The 26,747-nt window shown below is 46.6% G+C and overlaps 1 protein-coding gene and 1 pseudogene across 16 annotated transcripts in view; one reads left to right on the top strand and one right to left on the bottom strand.

Annotated features, from left to right (window-relative positions):
- The window catches only part of Fnbp1 (formin binding protein 1), a 124,491-nt gene that overhangs the window by 12,891 nt on the left and 84,853 nt on the right, over positions 1-26,747 (top strand). The gene's annotated exons all lie outside the window — the stretch shown is intronic.
- Positions 1-26,747, bottom strand: part of LOC121462893 — a 41,382-nt pseudogene that overhangs the window by 12,126 nt on the left and 2,509 nt on the right.

Below are 26,747 nucleotides of genomic sequence, written 5' to 3'. Positions count from 1 at the left end.
AGTCTTCGTCCTGATCAGTGGAACACAAAACTCAAACCAGGACTGGGAAGATGGCCCATTGAGGACCTGGGTTCGTATCCCCAGAATACAGGTAAAAAGCTAGGTGTGGCTGTACAGGGTTAGTAGCTGGGTGACAGGAAGATCACTGGGGTTTGCTGGCCACCAGCTGAGGGGCAGGTTTAGTGAGAGACATTGTCTTAAGGTCGAGAGTGATTGAATAGAACATCTCAGGTCTTCCTCTGGTCTCCATGCACGCGCGTACGCGCGCGCACACACACACACACACACACACACACACACACACATGTATCGTATACACACGTGTGCACACACCATCCTCATATGAAACTGGCCATCGCTTCTCCTGTGCCTTCTGTATCTGTTCGGCCGGTAGGGTTACCAGCAATGGCTCCCCAGCTTTTCAGTCTACAGCCTGAGTATTTTCAGTTTGCCTGGAGGTGACTCACACTAACCAAATCCCCCAAGGCTGATGAATAGCAGAATGCAAATTTGAAACTTCACAAGAAGTGGAGACTGGAGTTTCTCATTTGCTGGTCTGTACATTCCCTTCCCCAGAGGCTAATCTATGTGGAAAATGAGATTCTATATTAAGTTTCCTGGAGAGCGTAAAGTCCAACCAGGATCGGATGAGTTTAATGGCTAGTGACAGCAAGCTGTGGATGCTGAGGAGCCAGTGTCGGTGGGTGGGGTGAGGGGTGGGGGTGGAGCTAGCAATGGGAGAGAAGAGAGGCTGAGGGCTACAGTAAACCCACCACCTCTCATTCAAGCTCTATTCGATCCCGTATCTCCCAGATTAGGTCCAGCATCCGGACCTTCTGACCTGCTCCAGCATTCCCCATGCTGACAGAGTACAGAACCTACAGATTGACCCCCCCTTTTTTTTTTTAAAAAAAAGATATTTTATTATATTTGTTTTTTTTTTTTTTGAGAGAAGATTTCATGATGTGAAATGTGAGCCTTGACTGGCCTCAAACTCATGGAAATTCTCCTGCCTCTGCTTCCTGAGTGCTGAAATAAAAGGCATATGGAACCAAAGCCTATTTGAGTATCTTACTTTTTTTTTTTTTCTCAAGGAAGCATCTCTCTGGGTTTCTTTGACTGTCCTGGAACTCGACTCTGTAGACCAGGCTGGCCTCCAACTCACAGACCTCTGCCTGCCTCTGCCTCCCGAGTGCTGGGTTAGGAGAGTGTGCACCAGGAGGTAAATGAAGGTCAGAGGACAGCCTGTGGGAGTCAGCGCTCCCTCCACTGTATTTGTTTACACTGGAGACTGAACTCGGGTGGGTGGGTGGGTGGACTCTGTGGCAAGCACTTGTTCCCCAGATTTTTTCACCAGTTCCTTCTCATTCTTTAGCCTTGAACTTTGGGTCCTCCTGCTTTGGCCGCCCAAATATTGGAATTACAGGAGGAAGCTGCGATGTCTGATTGCTTGTCTTGTTCTTTACAACAAATTTAAAACCTACAAAGGGCCGCAGAGATGGCCCAGTGGTGAAGAGTTCTGGCTTCTCTTGGGAAGGATGTGGGTTCAGTTCCCAGCACTCACAGGCAGCTAGCTAGCCGCTGTCTGCAACTCGGGTTCCAGGGGATCCAAGAGCACCAGGCACACACAGAGAGCCATGCAGGCAAAGCACCATACATGTAACAATGAGTAATAATTTATTTATTTATTGGTTTTCTGAGACAGGTTTTGTGTGTGTGTGTGTGTGTGTGTGTGTGTGTGTGTGTGTGTGTGCGCGCGCGCGCGCATCCCTAGCTGTCCCGGAAGTTGCTCTGTAGACCAGACTGGTCTCAAACTCAGAAATCCACCTGCCTCTTTCTCCTAAGTGTTGGGATTAAAGGCACGTGCTACCATTCAGGACTAATAAAATAATTTTAAAGAGTGTAGCTGGGAGGTGGTGACGCACACCTTTAATCCCAGCACTCGGGAGGCAGAGGCAGGCGGATCTCTGTGAGTTCGAGGCCAGCCTGGTCTACAAGAGCTAGTTCCAGGACAGGAACCAAAAAGCAACGGAGAAACCCTGTCTCGAAAAATCAAAAAAAAAAAAAAAAGTCTAGCAATATCTTAGGGCTAATTTACCCTTTTTTTTTTAAAGAGTGGGCGCGGCCTCACACTTGTGATCCTCTTGAGTCAGCCTTCCAAGCATCTTCCATGACCATATGTAAAGTCTTTTTGGTTTTTCGAGACAGGGTTTCTTTGTGGCTTTGGAGCCTGTCCTGCAACTAGCTCTGTAGACCAGGCTGGTCTCGAATTCACAGAGATCCGCCTGCCTCTGCCTCCCGAGTGCTGGGATTAAAGGCGTGCGCCACCATCAAGTCTTTTCTGTTCCTTGTGGCAGAGTATCATTAAAAGATTACTGCGGGTACCATAGCGGGTGAGGAACACGGGCGGGAAACAGAATACGCCATGCAGAGAGCGCTTGGGTATGGAGAGTTTATTTAGAGGGTATTGGGAGGGTATGGGGGTGAGAAAGAGAAAGACAGAGACAGAGAGAGAGAGAGACTGGGGATGGGCGGCACCTATTTCATGTGGATTCTACTTTGCAGAGATGTCCACAGAGCTGTCTCTGTCCCATGGGCTCATTTTACAATGTGACCTACAGACCCTCCCCTTGAGTGCTGCCCTGGGCCTTGTGTCCCTTCCCTGGACAGGCGTGCAGACAGATCTCTGGGACTGTTACTGATGAGGATGAGCGCTGGGAGTAACACCGTATGATTTCCGAGGCAGGACGATAAAGAGGGTATCTGCTTTGGCTTGGTTGGTTTGGACTGCTTTTTGTTTGGTTGGGTTTTTCTGTTTTGTTTTGGTAGGTGTTTGTCATTTGTTTGAGACAAGGCCTCATTGTGTAGTTCTGGCTGTCCTGGAACTAGGAGATCCATTCACCTGCCTCTGCCTCCTGGGCTGGGATCAAAGGTGTGCTCCACCATATCTGGCTGCTTTTTGTGTTTTTGTTTTTTGTTGTGGAGTTTTGTTGTTGGTGGTCTTTTTTTTTTTTTTTGAGACAAGTGTTAGAAATATTAATATTAGCTCCCTGATGATGCAAAAATTCCCAATCAAGCCAAATCAAAACAAGCCAAATTAAAAAATATCCAGGTTTAATGGGAGATCCGCGCTCTCGGGTGGCCCTGAGGGGAACCGGGGAAGCCCCTGGAACACGCACCCAGGAGGGAGAAAGGGAGACCACGTGTTCTTCCTTGGGGGAGGAGGGATCACTTAAGTACCCTGGGGAATGGTCCTGACCCCATCCCCAGGGAGGGGTCAGGACCTGGCCTGATGGGATTTGAAGTCCAGACCAGGCCTGGGGGCTGGGATAGATGCAAGGAACTGGGACCTACGTTCCCAACTTAACAAGGTCTTACTCTGTAGGTTAAACTGGCCTAGAACTTTCTATGCAGCCTAGGATGGCCTTGAACTTGTGGCCTCAGTGTCTTGCGGTTTGGATTCCACACCTAGGTAATTATTATTGTTGTTGCTATTATTTTCATTGTTATTATGACAAGCCATTTGCAGACAGTGTCCGGTCTTGCTCAACAACGTGGGTCTGGAGCCAGGTCTCAGGGGTCCTCTCCAGTTACAAACTTGCTGAGTCATTTTGGACAGGCCATTCTACCTCGGTTCCTTCCTCTGTGAAGGTGTCAGGTCCGAAACAGGCCTGCCTGAGAACTTTCCCAGCATCACTCGGTACCCGTGGCTCCTCCCAGCTTTTCTTACCCCGCCCCCTACCCTAAGCCTCTCCCTCCTTGGGGCCTTTGCTTCTCTTTCCTCTCTAACTCAGCCCTTTTGACTGCACACTCTCTTGGTCTCTTGACTTGTTCTTGCCCTGTTGGTTCATTTGTTCCTCTCTCCTCTCTCGATATATTCCTGTCCCCTCTTCTCATAGCTTGGTCTATTCTGCTGGCCATGTTCAGTCTGGACTCTTTCAGATGCATCTGGCTGTGCATCCCCTCATTTCTTTTTCATTTTTTAATATTATTATTATTATTATTATTATTATTTTGAGACAGGATTTCTGCAGCTTTGGAGCCTGTCCGGAACTAGCTTTTGTAAACCTCTGCCTCCCAAGTGCTGGAATTAAAGGCATGCACCACCACCTGGCTAGATTTTTTTTGTTTATTTGTTTATTTATTATGTATACAGTGTTCAGTCAGAATGTATGCCTGCACACTAGAAGAGGGCACCAGATCTCATTGTAGGTGGTTGTGAGCCACCATGTGGTTGTTGGGAATTGAACTCAGGACCTCTGGAAGAGTAGCTTTTTAACCTCTGAGCCATCTCTCCAGCCCCTGCAGCTCCTCATTTTTACAATAAAAACCTTCTCCTCAACAATACCCTGGCCTGGTCATGTGTACCAGACTTTCTTTTGGGTTACCAACCAGCTCCCAAATCATGACATGAAGGCTTCTTACTAGTTATGAATGCTCAACCCTAGCTTAGGCTTGTTTCTTGCTGACTCTTATAAAAACCTGTTTCTCTTTTTTTTTTAAATATTTATTTGTTTATTTGTTATGTATACAATATTCTGTCTGTGTATATGTCTGTAGGCCAGAAGAGGGCACCAGACCTCATTACAGATGGTTGTGAGCCACCATGTGGTTGCCGGGAATTGAACTCAGGACCTTTGGAAGAGCAGGCAATGCTCTTAACCTCTGAGCCATCTCTCCAGCCCAAAAAAACCTGTTTCTCTTCATCTGTGTTTTACCTCAGGGCTTTTTACCTTTCTGTGCATCCCACTTCCCTGATTCTTATACCTGGTTAGCAGCTGCCTGGCTTCCTAGACTCTTAGATTCCTCCCAAAGCCTAGATTCCTCCCCCTCGTTCTCTCTGCCTGGCAGCCCCTCCTATCCTTCTCCTGCCTACTTATTGGTCATTCAGCCTTAGGCAGGCAAGGTGGAAGAGCGACACATCTTTACATAATTAAACACACATCCCTACCTTGTTAAACAAATGCAGCGGAGGGGGCTGGAGAGATGGCTCAGCAGTTAAGAGCATTGCCTGCTCTTCCAAAGGTCCTGAGTTCAATTCCCAGCAACCACATGGTGGCTCACAACCATCTGTAATGAGTTCTGGTGCCCTCTTCTGGCCTGCAGACATACACACAGACAGAATATTGTATCCATAATGAATAAGTAAATAAATATTTTTAAAAAATGCGGCGGAAACAAATGTAGCACATCTTCACATAAAGTAATGCTCCTTAGCATAAACACATCCTTGCCCAGTTAAAATTACATTTCACAACAGTCATGTCCCTGTTTTCATTCAGTCTCATATCTGTGATGGAAAACTGCTGCAGCAGGATAGAGGGTCTTGCTAGCAAGAGTTGGGGCAAACAGGCTCAAAGCAGCTTCCCTCCTCGGTGCCCTTCTGTCTAGATTTCCACCAGAAAGGGCCACTCATATTCAGAATGCATCTTCCTGATTCAAAAAAAGGTATAATCTAGGAAATCCCTCTCTGGAGTGCATAGCATCTTGGGTTTTAGTTGATTCCAGAGGCGGTCAAGTTGACAGCTAAGATTAGCCATCAGTAGTGGTGTTTGTTGGAACAAGCTGGGCCACCAGTGATCCCCTTGTGTGTTTGGCTCAGTTCTAGTCAGCAAACTTGGGGGGACTAGCCAGCCTCAGATTCCTCCACCTGAATGTTCAAAAGTTTCAGAACCAGGGGTCAGAGAGTTGGCTCAGCAGTTAAGAGCCCTGGCTGTCTTATAGAAGGCCTGGGTTTAGTTCCCAGCACCCACGTGGTGGCTTGCAACTGCCTATAACTTTAGCTGTCTGGGATTTAACACCCTGTTCTGGCCTCTGAGGACATTCACAGACATGTGGCACACACACACACACACACACACACACACTAACACACAAGTATATAAAATACATAAACATTTTAAAGTTGAGGCCTCAGCTGCCCAAAGCTTGATCAAGTCCTGATTCACAGTGTGTGGCTAGGCACTCCATGTGGGTTATGATGGTTGTAACAGCCTCTGAAGCTGCAAACTCTCCTTAGAACTTTTATGCTCCGTTCCCACACTGCACCTCAAAGAAACGCCAATAACGTTAATAGGGGGTTGCAGATGTCTGACCCTTGCACAGCGGGACATAAATAGAGTCATTAGCTGTGTTCCGTAGGCTGTTAGGGTTCCTGAAGGCCTTAGGTATCCTGGGTGTGACTCTTTAGGCAAAAGTACCCGGTCTGTTTTGCCAAGTCAGACTTTTTGGATGGGATGGGAAGATAGCTTAGCCAATTATGTGCTTGCCTTGCAAGCACCAAGGACTTGGCTTTGGATCCCCAGCACCACGTGAAAGCTGGGCACGGTGGTGGAGCTTGTAGCCCCAACACTATAGAGACAGGAGGACCCCAGGAGCTTGCTGGCACGCCATCCAGGTTCAGCGAGAGGCCTTGTTTCACAAACAAGGTGTTGTCAACATGTCTGCCAAGCCTGATGAACCTACTGAGTTCTGTCCCTGAAACCGACGTGGCGGGAGGAATAAAGGGCTCCCACAGGTTTTCCTCTGACTTTTACATGCATGTGGAACACACACACCCTATCACACATATATTACACACAAACACACACCACACATACAGATACCACACACATACATGCCACACACACCACACATATGCAAGACACATACCACACACACACCACACACACACACCACACACATACAACACATACACCACACACATACTACACATACACCACACACATACTACACACACACCACACACATACCACACACCACACACACAAACATACCACAACACACCACACACACATACCACACACAAACTATATACACCACACACACGCGCGCGCACACACACACACACGTGCAAGTTTTTGGCCGAGCGGCCTGAAAGGTTACTGCCTTTTCGTTGCTTTAGTAGGTCAGGAAATAGACAAGAAAAATAAAAAGCATCAATCTAGAAAAGCTTACCAGCAGCGGGCCTGGCTTGATAGTAGCCATCACCCCTGCTAGAAGCATCTTCTGGCTTCTTCGGGTGTTGGAACACCAGGGATTGTCTGAGAAAGTGGCCTGTGCAAACAAGCAGACGGAGAAGAAAACCTGGAGCAGGATGTGGTGGGGAACTGCCATTCTAGCCCCTGGGGGGTGGAGGCCAGCCTTGGCTACAATAGTCCCTTCAAGGCTAGCCTGGGCTTACAAGAGATCTACCTTGGAAGAGGAGGAGCAGGAGGAGGATGGCGACCTAGAGAGACACCACTGAAAGCAGTCAGGCGGGGGAGAAACTACTTTGGATAACTCTAAGCAGATCCATCAACCTGAAGAACCAGGGGCGAAGGGAGCAGTTCGTAAAGGGGCCAGGCTCTGTTTCCTTCAAACTATCGTTTGGTCATGAAATCATGACCTAAACAGTTAAGTGTGCAGAGAAGAGTCTCCACGGCAGTACCCAGTGGATCTCCTCACACGTGCCGGTCTATAAAAAAATTTGCTTATTTAAAAATAAACAATGTTTGTTTGTGGTATGGACACACCCCCACTCACATGCTTGGAATGAAGGGGCTGGAACACGGCTGCAGATGTAAGCTGAGCTAATACTCATTTCAAGCCCAGGAAGGAGGCATGGTTAAGGATCCCGGCTACTGAGGCTGAGGCAGGCTGGTCACCTGCGCCCATGGGTTCAGGGTCAGTCTGAACAGCACTGCAGGGCCCAGTGCGAAAGCTGCACTGTTGTGATCCTTTGGTGTGGCAGAGACCAGAGTAACCTCACAGAGGAGAGGATGTTATTTTGCACACCGAATGCTCAGCCCATCCATGGGTTCTTGTCTGTCAATCACCACGAGTATGTTGTTGGGACACCTTTTTGGTTAGACCCAGGCAGACACTCAGCTAGGACCCTTTTTAGAAAGTGTCATTTAAGTGGTGGGTGTACAGTTCTAGCATTTCAGGACAGTTGGTCTACATAGCTAGAATCTGTCTCAAAAATTATTGTTTCTTTAAAACAATAGTGGATGACTAGTCATACATACATACGTGCTTATGCATGTGCGTGAGTCCGTGCACACGCATGCACACAAGTATCTTTTCTTTTTTTCTTTTTGGTTTTTCGAGACAGGGTTTCTCTGTAGCTTTAGAGCCAGTCCTGGAACTAGCTCTGTAGACCAGGCTGGCCTCGAACTCAGAGATCCGCCTGCCTCTGCCTCCCGAGTGCTGGGATGAAAGTTGTGTGCCACCACCACCTGACCCTGTTTTCTTTCTTTTATGGCTCCTAGATTTTGCATGGATGGATGGATGAAATCTTGTATGTTTATGTGACCTAAAAGCAGAAGTGAAGCTGCCTTAGGAGGAGGAAGGGGACTCACCAGAGGGGTGGGGTTAGAGAGGTGAGACTCTGGGCCTTGGGATGTGTCAGGCAGTGCACGCTTCTATGGAATACTTGTTAAAGTACTAGTAAAAACTTTATTATTTCTTATTATCATGGATGTGAAGACTATAGGCAGGTTAGATCTGAAGAAGGTTCCCAGACACAAACGCAGCGCAGAGAACCCTGCCAAGACCCCTTTAGAGGTGCAAACCAAAGCCACTTGCCTTGGACTGTGTGAGGGACTGACATCAGGAAAAGCATAGGAAACTGCTGATCCCGGGAGGATAAACCATGTGGTGTCTCCATGCAGTGGGATATTTTCCAGCCGTAACAATAATGACGTGCTGGCCTGTGCTGGGACTCAGGTGAACCCTGGCAGTGAGATGGGTAAGGGGGTGGAGCCAGGCGTGGTGTACAGATCTTTCTAGATAAAACAGGAAGAGCAGGTAAGTCTATGGAGAGCTAATTCAGACTGGTGGTTGTCAGGGCCAGAGGCTGAAGAGTAGGAAAGGACTGCTTCATGGCACATGGTGTGTATGAGAGAAATGTTATGGAACCAAGCTTGTGAATATAGTAAACACCACTGAACCATTTGCTTCAGTGTGATGGCACAAACCTGCAATCCCAGCTGCTGAGGCACAGAGGCAAGGGGATCTGAATTGGTTAACCTTATGTTACTGGGATAATTATCTTGACCAAAGCAACTTAGGGAAGAAAGAGATATTTATTCAATATGGACCTCGCTCTGTAGACCCGGCTGGCTCTGACCTCACAGAGATCCACCTGCCTTTGCCTCCAGGGTTCTGGGATAAACTGGGAAGAAAGGTGAATGACACCATAGTAGGCTAGAAGAAAGAGTGTATTTTGGCTTAAGGTTCCAAAAGGAGAATCAGCTAGAGAGGCAAGGCATGCTGGCCGAGGCTGGGAGCCAATTGATCACGTCTTTATACATACAGGAAACAGAGAGGAGACAGGAAGATGAGGAAGGCTACAAAACAGTAAAGCCTGGCCCCATCACGGACTTCCTCTAGCAAGGCTGTACCCCATAAAGGCTCCATAACTTCCCCCAAAGAGTGCCACTATCTAGGGATCAAATACATGACCCAATGGCGGACATGTCTCTTTCAAACCATCACAGGGCCATTAGTTCAAAGCCTGTCTAGGCCACATAAGAGAGTTGCAGGCCAGTCTGTGAAACTTAGTAAGATCTTATCTCAAAATACAAATAAAAAACAGGACTGGGGTAGTCAGGCATAGTCATGCATGTCTGAACTCCCAGGCTTGGGAGGTGGGGACCAGAGGAGCCGGAGTTTTTGGTTCTCTTCAGCTCCATAGCTAGTCTGAGGATGCTTTAGACTACAGGAGATCTTGTCTCAAACAAACAAACAAAAGCTCCAAAGATTAAAAGGAAATAGGGTTGGGAATGCAGCCCAGGGGTCTGACATTTGCCTATTTTCTTCAGTGCTACGAAAATAGGCGAGTCAGCAAGGTGGCTTGGGTGGTAAAGATGATTGCTGTCAAACCTGCTGTCCTGAGTTTGAGCCCCGGGACCACCTGAGGGAAGGAGAGAACATAATCTCACACGTCGTCCTAGATCTTCACATGAGCACTGTGCCACACCCACAAACACACACAGTGAATAAAGAAAACGTAACATAGAAATAAACCAGGCCAGGGTATTCATTCCTATAATTCACATTGGGGAAGTGGAATCAGAAGGGCAACCTGGCCGACCTGGCCAACTAGGCCAGCCAAAAGTCCCTGCCTCTGTACAAATAAAATCCCAAGTGGGAAGTGGTCAGGGAAGTCACCTGACGATAGCCCCTGGCCTCCTCCACACACACCCACACACACATGCACGCGCGCACACATACACCCACACACACATGCACGCACACACAAATATGCATGCACACACATAAAGATCGCTTGTCGTGGGGCATCTTGCTCATGGCTATAATGACAAATGCTAATCTAAGAAGCTCCTCAGTCTTCAGAAATTAAGAGCCAAGGTGAATGCCCCGGAGACCGGGCTCATCTTCAGCTGGAGGAGGGTGCTGGAAGAACCACCTCCCTGTTTAGTCTCCTTAGTGAAGGGCTGGGGACTCTCGTTGCTAAACAGGTTGGGAGGGCCTAGCAAGTGCTGTTTAAGAAAACACACGTAGCTGGACTAAACACAAGGACTTACTCTCCATGGAAATTAATTTCTACCAAATAATCTGTTAATTGATCTACTAGCACCAGCATTTGGTGGCTCCCAGTCCTCTCAGAACACTTGGGCGGTGGGAGCTAGAGCTGCAGATGATGGCATTCCTGGTATGTCTGGGATGGCATTCTTGTACCTTGCTGTCATCACAGTGCGTGACCCTGGATAACTATTTGGTTCTGTTTTAAGACCACTGCAGTTCGAAGGGCTAGACACACCACCCAGTTTGCCTTTGGGACAGTTCAATTCCACCAGCACGTGATTGTGCAAGGCCCTCAGCTGAGCGCCGTGGGAATCCCCAGGGAACTGCCGAACACCTGTTTTCAGATTCTCTTGTATGACATTTCTGGAAATTACAGTCATGATTTTCACTACCAAAAACCCATCTATTCTAGTTTTGAATGTCTAGTTGTATGTTATTTCAAAAATACACTGGAGAAAATAGCCAGTAGTTTATGTTATTTTAGAGGTATTTTCTTTGGGTTTTTTGTTGTTTTTTTTTTTCTGTTTTTCCTTGGAAGGGATCAAACCTAGGGCCCTCCAAGCTGGGAAGTGATCTATCCAACCTACTTATTGCTTTTCTATGTTTATTTTATTTAACTAGAATTTATTTATTTTGGTTTTTTGAGACAGGGTTTCTCAGTAGCTATGGAGCCAGTCCTGGAACTCTGTAGACCAGGCTGGCCTTGAACTCACAGAGATTTGCCTGCCTCTGCCTGCCTGAGTGCTGGGATTAATGACACGCACCACCACTGTCCCGTGCTATTTTTGTTTTTTTTTATTGTTATAATTTTATCTCGTTTTTTGGGGGGGTTTTGTTTCATTTTGTTTTGTTTTGTTTTTTTTTGAGGCCAGGTCTCCAAAGATGGCCTTGAACTCCTGATCCTCCTGCTCCCACCTCTAGGCTCATAGATTTGCAGGTCTACAAAAGTACTGAGCTGCTGAGCCATTTCTGTAGCCCAGCAGGTCCCTGTCCATCAAGCCGGAGTGAGTAGTTACCCTTTGGCTGTTTCTGGACCAGGCTTTCCTCTTCCTCTCTGGTCTAGCAAGCATTGCCACTTGAGAACAGCAACACAATCATTGTAAAATTTCTATTTCTGCCCCACTTAAATTGCCCTGTGCTAACATGAAACTAGAAGCATGGAGAAGTGAGCTATACCACAGGTTAGCAGTGGGCACAGGAGGCAAGGGTGCTCTGCCAGCTCAGCAGGGGTGCGGTCCAGCTGGAGCGGAGGGTTCCCTGCACTCCCTCTGAATGCCTTCCCAGATGCACAGGAGGCGGAGGCTCAAGGACTTTGGAACGCTGCCGTTTTTTCAAGTGGCAAGTGCTTTTAGCCCTTCATCCCTGGGCTACAGGAACACCAAGGGAATGCAAACTAAGATGGGCAGATGCCAGCTCAGTCAGACTCTGTGCTGATGTCCTCTGTCGGGGAAACAGACTCAGACTACTACCAGACGCACACAGAGTCCCACTTGTTTATCCAAAAACGATAAACAAAATCGGGGAAGGAAGGAGCTCGTCTGAGTTTGATCACCTAGCATGCACAACTCCCTGACTTCCGTGGGCATGGGGCTGCATGTGTGTAACTAAATCTCTTTAAAAAAACAAAATACAGGTACCTACTGATTACATTGCTGAGGGTGACCTTGAACTCTCGATTCTCCTGTACCTGAGTGCTGGGACTACAGGCATCCTCCACCGTGCCTGGTTTATGGAGTGCCAAGGATTGAATTAGGGGCTTTGTGACTGGTGGGCAACCACTCTACCAATTGACCTTCATCCCAGGCCAAAGTAGCTGGCTTTTTTTTTTCCTTCCGGTTTTTGGTTTTTGAAGACTGGGTTTCTCTGTAGATTTGGAGCCTGTCCTGGAACTAGCTCTTGTAGACCAGGCTGGGCTCGAACTCATAGAGATCCGCCTGCCTCTGCCTCCCACGTGCTGGGATTAAAGGCGGGTGCCACCACCACCAAGGCCTTTGTTTTTGTTTTGTATGTAGGAGGGGAGTGCACGTCGCTTGTGTGTTAGTGTGGAGGTCAGAGGACAACTTGTGGGAATCGGTTCTGTTCTTCTACCATGTGGGTCTTGGGATTGAACTCGGATTGTCAGGCCTGACAGCAAGTTCCTTCCCTACTGAGCCATCTCGCTGGTCCACACAGTACCTATTCGGGTGTATTGTTGATGTACTGTTGGCATGGAAATGGACGTGGCACTCGTCTGTGGGACAGACTCACTCCATTGGTATGGTTTGTGTCACACTAAGCATTGATTCATGGGACTTCCCCTCTTAGTATTCAGATTGGGAGCTGCGGAGAAAACCTAACGCCAGCCCGGCAGCTTCGAAGAGACTTGCAGTGTTGCTCCCCGAATCTCGCTAGCTCTGTAGCAGTGGTTGCTTTGTTTTTAATCTGTTGAGGTCTTGTGAAAACAGCTCCATGTTTATGTAGATAAAGTCAGCATTGTGTCCATCTGACCACTTGAAAATCTTGAGCTTTCTTCTGTCTGGCAGGCCACCCCTTCAAAGATCAAAATAAACAGGAAAATAAGCCGGCGGGATAGACAGTTTCCTTCCAGTTAGCGCCTGCCAAGTCAGAATTTACAAGGCAGATTTGGGCTCCAGATGGAGCGGCCATGGTGATCTGTTTGGAAACGTCCCTCACCAATGTGTGTTAAACATCAGAACAAATTACAAAACTTACCATAAAAAAATATTTACTGAGACAGGATCTTATTGTGTACCCCTGACTGTTCTAGAACTTGCTATATAGACCAAGCAGGCTCTGAATGTACAGAGAGCCACCTGCCTCTGTCTCCAGAGTGCTGGGATTAAAAAGGTGTGTCCTAAAATATTTTCTTAATTCGCATGCACCACAGGTCACTGTCAAACCCAGGAAGACCAGATATGAAAATAGTTCAGATTGCCACATTCATCCAGAAAGATTACTTTGGCTAGCTCCCATTGCCTTGTCTCTAGGGAAAAACAGAATGATTTAGCTCAGATTGATTTCAAACTCACTATGTACCAAAGCTGACCAGGAACTTTTGATCTTCCTGGTGCTAGAATTATGGGCTTTGCCACCACACCAGGGTTAGGAGACAGTGGAGTGGGACCTGAGACTGTGTTTGCTCTGCAAGCAATAGGAACTGATTCACGTGTGTATGTGTGTGCGTGTTCTGGGAACACATGTTTATGCATGTGCACACCCATATCCACATGAATGAACGACAGAGGAGTACAATGTCTATCTTTCTCTAAAACTCTACCTCATCTCCCGGAGGCAGGACCTCAGTGAGCCTGGAGTTAGCTGTTTTCCTGCGAGACTGACAGCCAGCAATAAACCCAGCAGCAGTCCTATTCCCTACACGTGTCAGGGCTGGGGTACCAAGGACACTTGCGTACAGATGATGGAGCTGAGCTTGGCTTCCTTCTCTTGCTGTGCAGCGCTCTGGGTTTTTTGTTGTTTTTGTTGTTGTTGTTTGTTTGTTTGTTTTTGGTTTTTGTTTTTTTTTGAGCGAGACGCGAGACAGGGTTTCTCTGTGTAGCCCTGGCTGTCTTGGAACTCACTCTGTAGACCAGGCTGGCCTCTTGCACATGCAAAGCAATTTATTAACAGAAAATAATTTGAGAAGTCCTGTTTACAGACGGCAACCACGACGAACCCCCCTTCCTTCAGGTGCTGTCAGAGGGGATGGGGGTGACATCCTCAATCCTCCCAATCTTCATCCCTGAGCGAGCAAGAGCTCTGAGGGCTAACTGGGCTCCAGGTCCAGGGGTCTTGGTCCTGTTTCCTCTGTGGCACGGAGTTTGGTATGCAGGACAGTAATGCCCAGCTCCTTGTACTTCTGGGCTACATCCTGAGCAGCCAACATGGCTACATAAGGAGAGGACTTTACCTTCATTCCACCGGTCCCTGGCAGATGGTTTCCTTGCCAGAAAGATCGGTAACATGGACAAAGGTGTCACTGAATGATGCAAAAATATGGCAGACACCAAATACATTTTCTCCTTCAGCCACTTGAGGCCCAAGGCTGATGACTTGTTCTTCCTTCTTTTCCTTCCCCTTGCAAGGTGCTATCTCTGAACGTCATCTCCAGACTCCTCCACCAGTTAGATACTTTTTTTTTTTTTTTTTTTTGGTTTTTCGAGACAGGGTTTCTCTGGTTTTGGAGCCTGTCCTGGAACTAGCTCTTGTAGACCAGGCTGGTCTCAAACTCACAGAGATCCACCTGCCTCTGCCTCCCGAGTGCTGGGATTAAAGGCGTGCGCCACCACCGCCCGGCCTAGATACTTTTTTAAAAAGATTTATTTATTTATTATGTATACAATGGTCTGCCTGCATGTATCCCTGCAGACAGAAGTTGGCACCAGATCTTATTACTGGTGGTTGTGAGCCACCATATGGTTGCTGGGAATTGAACTCAGGACCTCTGGAAGAGCAGTCAATGCTCTTAACCACTGAGCCATCTCTCCAGCCCCCAGTTAGATACTTTTTTTGAACAAACTTTTTGTACCTTATTCTTGGAATTAGAATGTTCCTGAAGATGGCAAGATTGAATAATAATATAAAAAGTTTATCATTGTTTATTTGTAGAATTCTGTGGGTTTTTTTTTGGTGTGTGTGTGTGTGTGTGTGTGTGTGTGTGTGTGTGTGGTGCTGAGGATTGGAACCTGGGCTTTGCATGTGTTCAGCAAGTGTTTTACCACTGAGCTACCGTGCCTTTTTTTTTTCTGTGCAGTTGTCACCATCCTGAATTTTGGATCCTGAGATCATAGGCCTGTGCCACCATGCCCAGTGACACCTTTTTTATATATAACATTCTCATGTCATTTTTTGACAAGTTCTTCCTAAGTTAGATGTTTTGCTTTTAAAGGGCAGTTTCCTGTATACCAGACTAGCCTTGAACTGGCTGAGGAGGCCCTTAAATTTTTTATTTATTTATTTGTCTGTGCTTGTCTGGTGCCTGTGGAGGTCAGAAAAGGGCCTCGGAGTCCCTGAAACTGGAGTTACAGACAGATGGCTGAGATCTGCCCCTTGAGAGCTGGGAATCAAACCCAGGTTCTCTGGGAAGAGCACAGTTGCTGAGCCAGCTCTCCAGCTCCCAGGACTTGGGAATTCTGATCCTCCTTCCTCCACCTCCGGTGCTAGGAATCCTGGCATCCTCACCACAGATGGATTATGCGGTGCTGGGGATGAACCCAGGGTTTTGTGTGTGCTAGGCAATCACTCCACCGACTTGGCTACATCCCCAGCCCCGTAGGTTAGATTTCTTAATGAGTCCCCAGGAGCAGCAAAATTTCATTGTTCACAGTTGCGGTCTTCTCGAAGAGCATCTGCTGCTCATCCTGCTTCCCGGGTAGTGACCCGTGCTCGTGATCCTCAGACTGGTGCCCAGAGGAGCCCAGAGGAGTTCAGTAATGGGCATTTTCCTGGACTCTCGAATGCATTCAGCAAACCTTGATCAGAGGATTCCCAGGCTTTGGGGGTCTGGACCTATGTCACAGTATGTGGTGAACCCACATAGGGAGAAAGAGGTGACCCGCTGGGAGCTGCATAAGCCATGCCAGAAGCACTTTATGGAGACGGTGGACTGTGAGGGGAGGCGCTTTGCCAGTGGTTTGAACATGTAAAGAGATGCTAGAAAAGAGATCCTGGGCTTTTGGTTTCAGTTTTTGTTTTTAAAATTTATCGTGTGTGTGTGTGTGTGTGTGTGTGTAACCACAACACACATGTGGAGGTTAGAGGACACTTGTAGAAGTCGGTTGCCTCCAAACACCATGTGGGTCCTGGGGATCAAACTGAGGTCACCAGTCAACAAACATCTGGCCTCTCTATTTCATGTGAAATGATGTGTTGATAGAGACTTTTTTCCTTTTATTAAAAACATTAAACAAATAAAATAGTAATATCTGTGCTATTTTCATGTGAATTACTGAAAGAAGATACAGGAAATAAGGCCACAGTAAAGTGAAGGCAGGTGTTTTTTAGCATGTTGTCTGTATCAGTGTTCGCTTGTGTGCGTGTGTGTGCTTGTGGAATTGTGGTTGACACTTGGCATCTCCCTGAAGCGCTACTTTATTTACTGAGGGATTTACAGCAAAGGGGCTCTTGCTGTATGTTAATCGGGCCAGCCACCTCCGCAGGCTGGAGTTACATACTGGGTTTGTCTGTGGGTGCTGGGGACCCAAGCACCAGTCTTCACAGGACACAGCAAAGGCTTTATCCACGGCCCCTGGGTCGTTTCACAACAGATATTGCTTTATGTTACTTCCTTAGGTGCCTTTAAAATAATAAGCCATGAATCAAGTCCATACGGCACAAAGTCGGAAACGACGAAAAGATGTTTGCTGAAGAACCTTTGGCTCGTACGGAAGTGTAAATGGTGTGGGAGACCCTTCCTGGACCCAGTCCCAAAGGTCACCCAAGCATTTGGTCTGTGTCAAAAATGTGCTTGTTTTAGCCTGTCTGGTCTGCCGTTGTAAAATACCGTAAGCTGTGTGGCTCGTGAGAACCATGTATTCTTCCCAGTTCTGGAGGCTGGAAGGTCTAAGGTCAGAGGCTCACAGATGTGGTGTCTGGTGAGGGACCACTTCCTGGCACGCAGACACTAGACACTGTCTTATCACCAGAACCCCTCTTAGCAGAAATTAGAAGGGAGCTGTCAGGGCCTGCTGCTTAATCTGCTTCCATTTACGACACAGGCCCCTCCTTCATGACATCACCCTCCCCCAAAGCCACACCCCCAGCCAGGATTGGATTTCAGTCCTGAATTTGGGTCATGTATAGTATTCAGTCTATAGCAATCATATAAAGTTTCAAATCAGACAATCTAAGAAAAAACTGTTTAAAGTTTTGTGCTTGTGGGCATGCTTCTATCACTGCACACGTGTGGAGGTCAGAGGCCAGTTTGCTGCACTGAGTTCTCTTCTACGGTGTGGAGCCAGGATTCTAATTCAGCTTGGCAGACATGGTGGCCAGAGCCATTACCTGGGGAGCCTTCTCTCAGTCCCTTTTTACAAAAAACATTTATTCAAAAAGTAGCACCCTTAAGTACCTTAACATATAAAGAACAATATCAATACAAGAGATACAAAGTTTCTGGCGGAAAAATGAATAATTATTAACTTCAAGAAGAAGAACTTCCCTAGAAGAAGAAATCCCAAAGGCTGAGGAGGCTGAGATGGGTCAGATGTGGTGGCCCATGCTTTTTTTTTTTTTTTTTTTTTTTTGGTTTTTCCAGACAGGGTTTCTCTGTGGTTTTGGAGCCTATCCTGGAACTAGCTCTTGTAGACCAGGCTGGTCTCGAACTCACAGAGATCCGCCTGCCTCTGCCTCCCGAGTGCTGGGATTAAAGGCGTGCGCCATGCTTTTAATCCCAGCACTCCAGAGGCAGAGGCAGGGGGTCTCTGAGAGTCTGAGGCCAGCCTGGTGTGCAGAGTGAAACTCTGCCTAGACACACAGGCATCTCCAGGGGTGAGTGTTAGAGGGATGGCTGTCCCAGCCTAGTGGAGACACAGTCTCTGCTGGATATTTTGTGTCACTTGACACAGCTAGAGACAGAGAGGAGGGAGCTCAATGAGACGAGACTGCGGGCAAGCCTGGAGAGCATCCCTTAGTGCTTGATGGAGGAGGGCCCAGATCATTGAGGGTGGGGTCACCCCTGGGCTAGTCCTGAGTTCTCTAAGAAAGTATGTTGAGCAAGCCAGTAAGCAGCACCCTTCATGGCCTCTGCATCAGCTCCTGTCATGCCCTGCTTGAGTTCCTGTCCTGACTTGCTTTGATAAATAGTGATATGGAAGTGTAAGCCAGATAAACCCTTTCCTCCCCAACTTGATTTGGCTGTGGTGTTTCATTGCAGCAATAGCAAACCTGATTAAGACACAGTCTGTTACTCACTGTAAAAAAAATTGTGTTTGTAATTTCCATGAATATTTTGATTGATAGGGGATTTAATTATCTACATTCTTGGCTTTTATGCAATATTAATCTGAAATTTAACTTTGTATTTTCTAGCCCTCCTTCTCCTTCTTTCTTTATTTTTTTATTTTTGGTTTTTCGAGACAGGGTTTCTCTGTATCTTTGGAGCCTGTCCTGGAACTAGCTCTTGTAGATCAGGCTGGCCTTGAACTCACAGAGATCCGCACACCTCTGCCTCCCAAGTGCTGGGATTAAAGGCGTGCGCCACCACCGCCCGGCTCTTCCTCTTTTTTTTAAGATTTACTTTTATTTGTGTGTGTGAATGTTTGCCACATGTGTGTGCTGGTGCCCACAGAAACCAAACGAGGACATGGGATCCCCTGGAGCTAGAGTTATAGCTGGGTGTAAGCTGTCTGATGTGGGTTTTGGGAAACAAACTCACGTCCTCTGGAAGAGCTGCAGCAAACACTTTTAACCACTGAGCCTTCTCTCTGTTCCCGCCCCTGCCCCCACCCCTGCCCCAGCTGTCCTCCTTTTCCCCTGACAGGGTCTCATTGTAGGCCAGGCTTGATTCAAATGCATAGTAATCCAATATGCCCAACTAACCCTGGATTTATTTTAAGTTTTTTTCTTTTACTAAATGTGAAATCATATATGCAATTGATAAACAATCCATAAGCGGGCATTACTTGGAGCCTTTTTCTGAAGAATGATTTCAGAGTGATTTTTCCTGGGGACAAAGTAGGAAGTGTATCCATCAGAGAAAGAACAGTAGTTCGATACTTTGTGACAGGCTTTTGAAATTGATGTCAGTGTTTCTTTCCCAAATGTTTTATCTTCATTTTTATCATTAGTTGGCAGAGACTCAAGTGGCCTAACGGTTTCTCTTGTCTCAAAGATTTTCCCATTAACCCAATTACAGATACGCTAGTAAATATTTACAGACTAAATATTTGTGACATATTGCAAAGGAATGTATGAAAACATGTCTGTATAGAATACTATTCACAGCTGGATGGTGGTGGCGCATGCCTTTAATCCCAGCACTCAGGAGGCAGAGGCAGGTGATGAATCTCTGTGAGTTCAAGGACAGCCTGGTCTACCCAGTGAGTTCCAGGACAGGCTCCAAAGCTACAAAGAAACCCTGTCTCGACAAAAAAAAAACAAACCAAAAAACCCAATAATAATAGGAATACTATTCACAGCCAGACAAAGTGCCACACACACGCCTATGATCCCAGCACTTGTGAAACAGAGGCATCTCAGTCTCTGAGTTCGAGGCCAACCTGGTCTACATAGAGAGACTTTTTCTCAAAATGGACAAGTAAATAAACCTTAAAGAATTCTGTTTGTTTATTGTGTTTGTGCACATATAAGCTCACGTATTATGTGTATTGTGTGTATGCATGCTGGCATGGCCCCACAATTAGTTTCCTTGAAGTTTGTGATTTTTGTAAGCAGCTGAGACATAGTTTATCGATATTTGGGGGGGGGGGGGCGTGCATCTGTGCATTTGCATTTAAGGCCAGAGGCTGATGTCAGATGTCTTCTTTAGTCATTCTCAATCTTATTTTTTGAAACATGCTATATCACCAAGCTTGGAGCTTGCTAATTTTGCAAAACTTGTTGGCCAAGAGAGTCTCCAGTCTCTTCCTCTCTGGTGCTAGGAGTCCAGGCCGTGGAAGATCCTAACACAGGTCCTCATTTTTGCACAGCAAGCACTTTGCCCACTGAGCCATCCCTCCAGCCCATTGCTTACTTTTATTTTTACGTAACTATGTGCACCACGTGAGTGCAGAAGCCCTTAGAGGTCAGAAGAGGGTGTTGATCCCCAGAAATACAGTTGTAGGCTGGAAACTAAGCTCCGGTCCTCTTCAAGAGCAGTAAATGTTCCTAATGGCTGAGCTATCTCTCCAGCCCTGCCTATCGTGGGTTTTTTTTTTTTTTTGCTTGTTTTATGTTGAAGCAAGGTCTCTTGCACCCCAGGTTGCCCTCAAAGTTTCCTTGTAACCAAGAATGACCTTGAACTCCTGATCCACCAACCTCTGCCTCCCCAGTGCTGGGATGGATCCTAGGTATGTGCCTGTACCTGTCTCAAATTCACAGTTAAGCCTCCTTCCTTCATGTATGTGTTGTGATTGAATGCACACTTCAGTACATCCGTGTACAGCAGAACATTTGCATGTTTGAGTCAGAAGCTGATGAGTGGCTTGGTTTTCTTGAGACATCACTCTCACCTCAAAGGCAAGCTCTTGATACGTGGCAGCCGTTTTCCTGCACCGAATGAAGAGCAGCTGGCAATACTTTTTGCTAATTATAGCATTCTGGCTTCATGTAAAAAATTAGAATTTGGGAGCCGGGTGGTGGTGGTGCACGCCTTTAATCCCAGCACTCAGGAGGCAGAGGCAGGCGGATGTCTGTGAGTTTGAGGCTCATCCCAGTCTACAAGAGCTACATCCAGGACAGGCTCTAAAGCTGTCTCAAAAAACAAACAAACAAACAAACAAACAAAAATTTGGAATTTGAGAAAATTTTGTATTTTTACTCTGAGCCTGACAGCTTCTAAATATTTAAATACCTAAAAAAGCAGAGACAGGAAATGATGAGACATATGTAATGGTGAATCTTAGAAGATCTCCATATACCAAGGAAAGTATTTCCTAAATAAAAATCTAGTGTGCTTGCTGTCATAAAACACTAGCCAAAAGCAACCTGGGGATTCTTTTGTTTATAGGTTACTGTCCATCACTGAGGCAGGAACCTGCTCGTGTGGGTGAGGTCCTCCTATGGCAATTAGTAATCAAGTAAAAAGCCCCACAAACATGCACACAGACCAGTCTGATGGAAGTGATTCCTCAGTCGAGGCTTGGTGTATCACGTTGACTGCTGAGGCTATCCGACACCAGCAGATAAAGCATAATCGTGTGTAGGCAAAGTGCCGTTTGCAATGCCAGGAGGACTGGTGGACTTGGCTGTCACTGGTCTGGAGAGTTTGTTGCTATGGCTGCTGATATCATATGGTCTCTAGTCTTTGAGAAGTTATTGGTATGGTATACAAGGAAGAGATGCAGTTATCCGCAAACGCCATTGAACCACTCTTCTTAGGGCCGGGAATGTGGGCCAGAGTAGAGTGAATGCCTGGTATGCCAGGGCCAGAGTCCACCCACGGCACTCGGTCCCCACAAAAGGTAAAGACCACCAGGTGTACATACACCTGTTATACCAGGACTTGAAAGGTACAATGCAGGGCTCAGGCGTTCAGCATCACTGGGCTACATAGTGAGTGTAAGGCTACCCTGGGCTATAAAAAAAGACACTAGCTAGGATGGATGGATGGATAGATGGATGGATGGATGGATGGATGAATAAAATAAGAAAGAAAAACAAAAATGGGGAAAGGCGGTCAGGCTGGGTCCTCACTTTCTCCCTGCCTGCCTGAGTGAGTGCAGCTGTCTTTCTTCCTAACTCTCCTGGTCAGCAGTGGCTGCAGAAGGAACACAGAAACAGCCTGGCCTCTGTGAGTCGCTCTTCCTGCTCTTAGGCTTGGGCTTGGTTTAGGAAACTCCAGTTTGTAAGCAGAAAAGCGATGTCATTTGCATAAACGTGGTGCACTTGTTATTGCCACATTCGTGAGTCAGTATTTTCTTAAATCTCTATAATTTCACATAAAAGAAATAGTAATAGATATAATCCTCTTAAAGACTTCTTAGAGGCCTCAATAAATTTAAAGAGAGCAATAGGTCTAGAGGGCTACAACCATGTGACCCCAGGGAAAAGGAAGGGCTTGTTTGTTACATTGTACATATGCCACTGTGTGCACATGGAGGTCAGAGGGCAAGGTGTGGGAGTCCGTTCTCTTCCACCATGTGGGTCTGGAGATGGACTCAGGCTTGGAGGTGAGAGCCTTTATCTGCTGAGTCATCTCAGGCCACTGACTTTTTTACTTGGTTTTGTTTTGAGACTGTGTTGGCCTTGAAAGCCCGGTGATCCTCTATTTCAGCCTACCAGCTGCTGGCTCGCAGGCTGCCCCACCAGGCCGCCTTAAGAAAGCATAGATTCTCGAGAACAGTACCATCCGCACTGGAGCCTGGAATATTTTTTTCAAGGACCATTTACAATGTTTGCTCACAAAGGAGTCTTTTTAAGATTTGGAATTTCTTCCCATTAAATTTTCCACATTTTAGTCAAGAATGTAAGTGGGCCGGTTAGTTTTTCATCTGTTTTAAATTTTCCTCTGGCTGCCTTGTCCTGTGATAGTAGCAACAGGGTGTGGTCCCCTCAGGGATGCCTTAGTCGCCTACAGAGGATGCTGCTTGAGGCAGCAGGCATTCATTTTCTTGTTACTATTTAAGGCTTTATTATGAAGATCCTCTGTCCTGTTTCATTCTGTTTTCTTTGTTTGGTTGTGATTTTTATTCTGTTTTGTTTTTTTATTGTTGTTGGTTTTTTGTTTTGTTTTTGTCTGTCTGTTTTGAGACAGGATGTTTCCGTGTCTCTGTATAGCCCTACCTGTCCTGGAACTCACTCTATAGACCAGGCTGGCCTCAAACTTGGAGATCCGCCTGCCTCTGCTCCCGAGTGCTGGGATCAAAGGCTTGCACCACTGCATCCAGCTGGATCCTGTTCTTTGAGGAAGGACTTTGGTACAGTTCGCAAAATGATCTTGGTAACTGCTAACTATTAAACGTTGTTGAAGACTATGGCGTAGCTCAGCTAATAGAGAGCTTGCCTAGCATGAACAAAGTCCTGGGTCTGATTGCCAAGACCAGCTTGGTGATGCGTGTCTCTAATTCTAGCGCACGGGAGGTTGAGGAGGATCAAGAGTTCAGGGTCATCCTGGCTACGTAGGGAGTTCGAGGTCAGCATGGGCTACATAGAACATACCCTCTCAAAGTTGAAGCTAACGAAAACATATTAGATGTCAGTTAAAGGTAGGTTAAGTTCCTTGTGGAAGGCTTTTTTGTTTTTGTTTGCAGAGACTCCTTGCTATAGAGCGTTGAAGGTGGTGCGTCAGGCAGATTGTCAATGGGACAGAGTGGAATCCAAGAGCAGGAGGAGCCTTTGGGAGCTTTCAGAGGTGATGGCCACGTAGAGAGAACTCAAGGGAAGGGGAGAGTTTATTTTTTTGTAAGTGCTGAGGCTAGAACCTTGGGCGCCACACTCTCTACCACTGAGGTGCAGCCTCAGCTTGATAGATAGATAGATAGATAGATAGATAGATAGATAGATAGATAGATGAAATAATAATAATGTTAATATATTGTATATGCAGGTATGTTTGTGTCTGTGGAGGTTAGAGGTCAGGTGCCATCTTCAGAATCACCATCCACCTACCCAGCACTGGGGACTTTGACTGACAGGGCTGCTGTGGATTGGACTCGGGTGTTCATGCTCTCAAGACAAACATGTCACCCGCAGAGCCATCGCCCCAGCTTTTATTTTTAAGCAAATCTGGTTGGTATGAAACTAGATCAAGAAAGGGTCACTGACCACAGAGCACTTTGGAGAAGTCCTGAGTGCTAAGAGCCGTTCATTCATAGCCGTCTCTTGAGTTCTTCGTGTATTTGCCTTCTCCCGCTGTTTACAGAGACCTGTTTACCCTGCTCATTCGCTCAACCACCCTCCTCTGTAGAGATAACATAAATAAATAATCTTCTGAGCAGCGGTTCTTAAAATGGAATCTGGGAGGGGTGTGGAATAGATTGAGAACTAAAAAGCAATACATTTTTTTTTAAATAACAACATTTTAAAAGATTGGTTATAAGGATAAGAGTTTTCCAGGGGTTATTTTTAATGAGAGTCATTTGGTGGCAGAAGACTCCGGTGTCTTTAGCTGATATTGTTCTGTGCATCTGGCTGGGAGTAAAACTAAAGCAGCTGAGCTAGATATGGTGACTGTTACAGTTATTACAGTTCACTGTCAACTTGACCCCTGAGAAGGAAGTCTCAGTGGAAGGAAATGTCCACACCAGATTGCCTTGTGGGCATGATTATGGTGCTTGTCTCAGCTGTTAATTGATTTAGGAGGACCCAGCCCATCGTGGGTAACACCATTCCCTAGGCTGGTGGTCCTGGGTCCGTGTATGAAGGCTTGGTCCCAGCAGCATCCTCCATGGTTCCTGCTTCATATTCCTGCTTGAGTTCCTGCCCTGACTTTCTTCAATGAGGGTTGTGATCTGGAGTGTTAGTGGACTCCCACACTTTCTCCTCTCCATCGCCTCTGGTCAGGGTGTCTTTTCACAGCCTCAGGTAGGAAACTGGGACACTTGACAACTGACTCAAGGTTGATGCTAAAGCAGCTGAAAGCACAGCTCAGCTCCAACACTCAACAATACCACGTTGTGTTTGAAGAGGTTGAATCACACACAAGGAATCAAAAGGAAGCTTTTAGAAGGTGTGGCTATGTATTTGTGGGGTAGGCTGTGGCGACGGTCGGTCTCTTCTTTCAGACTCTTCAGGTTGTATATAAGTGTATATAGTTTTTATTGTTGCTCACAGAGTTTCACGGTGTTGCTTAGGCTGGCCTTGAACTCCTGGGCTCCTGTAATTATGCTATATCAGCTTCCTGAGATTATAAATTTCTGTATCACTGTACGGCCTCAGGTAAACTGTTTCAGTGGGTATACCCATCATAGTCTTGACTGCTTTGCTCATATTCTCGCTCCTCCCACTCTTTTTTTTTATTTATTAAGGATTTCTGCCTCCTCCCCGCAACCACTTCCCATTTCCCTCCCCCTCCCCTGATCAAGTCCCCCTCCCTCAATCTGCTCGAAGAGCAATCAGGGTTCCCTGACCTGTGGGAAGCCCAAGGACCACCCACCTCTATCCAGGTCTCATACTCTTCAACTGGACTTTGGGAGCTCAGTCCAGTGCTCCACTGCGGGGCTCTACCTCTGTTTCCATCAGTTGCTGGATGAAGGTTCTATGGTGACATTCAAGATAATTCATATGGTCTTGACCATAGGGCAAGGCCAGTTAGGGCACTCTCTCCTCTATTGCTTAGGGTCTTAGCTGGGGTCATCCTTGTAGATTCCTGGGAATTTCTCTAGTGCCAGGTTTCTTGCTAGTCCCATAATGGCTCCCTCAATTAAAATACCTCTTTCCTTGCTCTCATCTCTGCCCTTTCTCCATCTCGACTATCCTGTTCCTTCAAGTTCTCTTCCCCCTCCCCTTCTCCCTTCCTCTTCCCTTTTTCCCTCCCTACTCCCCCTACCCCCATGCTCCCAATTTTGTCTGGCAATTTTGTATCTTTCCCCTTTCCAGGTGGATCTATGTATGTTTTTCTTAGGGTTCACCTTGTTACTTATCTTCTTTAGGATTATGAACTATGGGCTCAATATCCTTTGCGTTACAGCTTTTATGAGTGAGTACATACCACCTTTGCCTTTCTGGGTCTGGGTTACCTCAGTCAGGATAGGATCTTCTAGTTCCATTCATTTGCATGAAAATTCAAGATGTCATTATCTTTTCAGCTCTGAGTACTCCTCTAATGTGTAAATGTGCCACATTTTCTTTACCCATTCTTCAGTTGAGAGGCATCTAGAGCTCACCAACTCCAGCCGGATGGGGAAGGAACCAGCATAGGCCCAAATTAGTTCCTCTGAATGTGGGTGACAGTTGTATGGCAGTGGCACCAGGATTTATCCTTACTGCTTGTACTGGCTTTTTGGGAACCTGTTCTCTTTGGATGGATACCTTGCTCAGCCTGGAAATGGTGGGGAGGGCCTTGGACCTTCCCCAAAGCAATGTGCCTTACCCTCTCTGAGGAGTGGTTGGGGGTGGGGTGGGAGGGTGTTTGGAGGGAATGGAAGTAGGAACTGGGATTGGTATGTAAAATGGGGAAAGATAGTTTGTTTTCCTTTTTTTAAAAAAAAATTTTAAAGTGAAGAAAAGAAGATGTACAGCCTCTTTAAAAAGATTTTATGGGATCTGGGACACCACAAGAACATGATCACAGAATCAATCATCTGGGACTCGTTGGGGTTTGGAGAAATCAGGGAGCCCATAGGGGTCTGACCTAGGTCTTCTGCATATATTATGGCTGAGTAGCTTGGTGTTCTTTTGGGACTCCTAACATTGGGAGCAGGGGCTGTCTCTGACTCTTGTCAGCTTTTGGGACCCCTTCCTCCTACTGGGTTGTCTCATCCAGCTTTAATATGAGAGGATGTGCCTACTCTTACCATAACTTGATATGCCATGTTTGGTTGCTATCCCCGTGTAGCCTGACTTTTTCTGAAGGGAAACAGAGAAGTGGATCTGGGAAGGAGGGAGAGAGGCTGGGGGGT

The sequence above is a fragment of the Microtus oregoni genome, unplaced genomic scaffold (assembly GCF_018167655.1).
Source record: "Microtus oregoni isolate MIOR12 unplaced genomic scaffold, Mior012 000025F_ref0000491, whole genome shotgun sequence".
In the NCBI taxonomy this organism is placed as follows: Eukaryota; Metazoa; Chordata; class Mammalia; order Rodentia; family Cricetidae; genus Microtus; species Microtus oregoni.
Note: the sequence above shows the minus strand (reverse complement) of the source record. Positions and strands in the feature narration are given on the sequence as shown.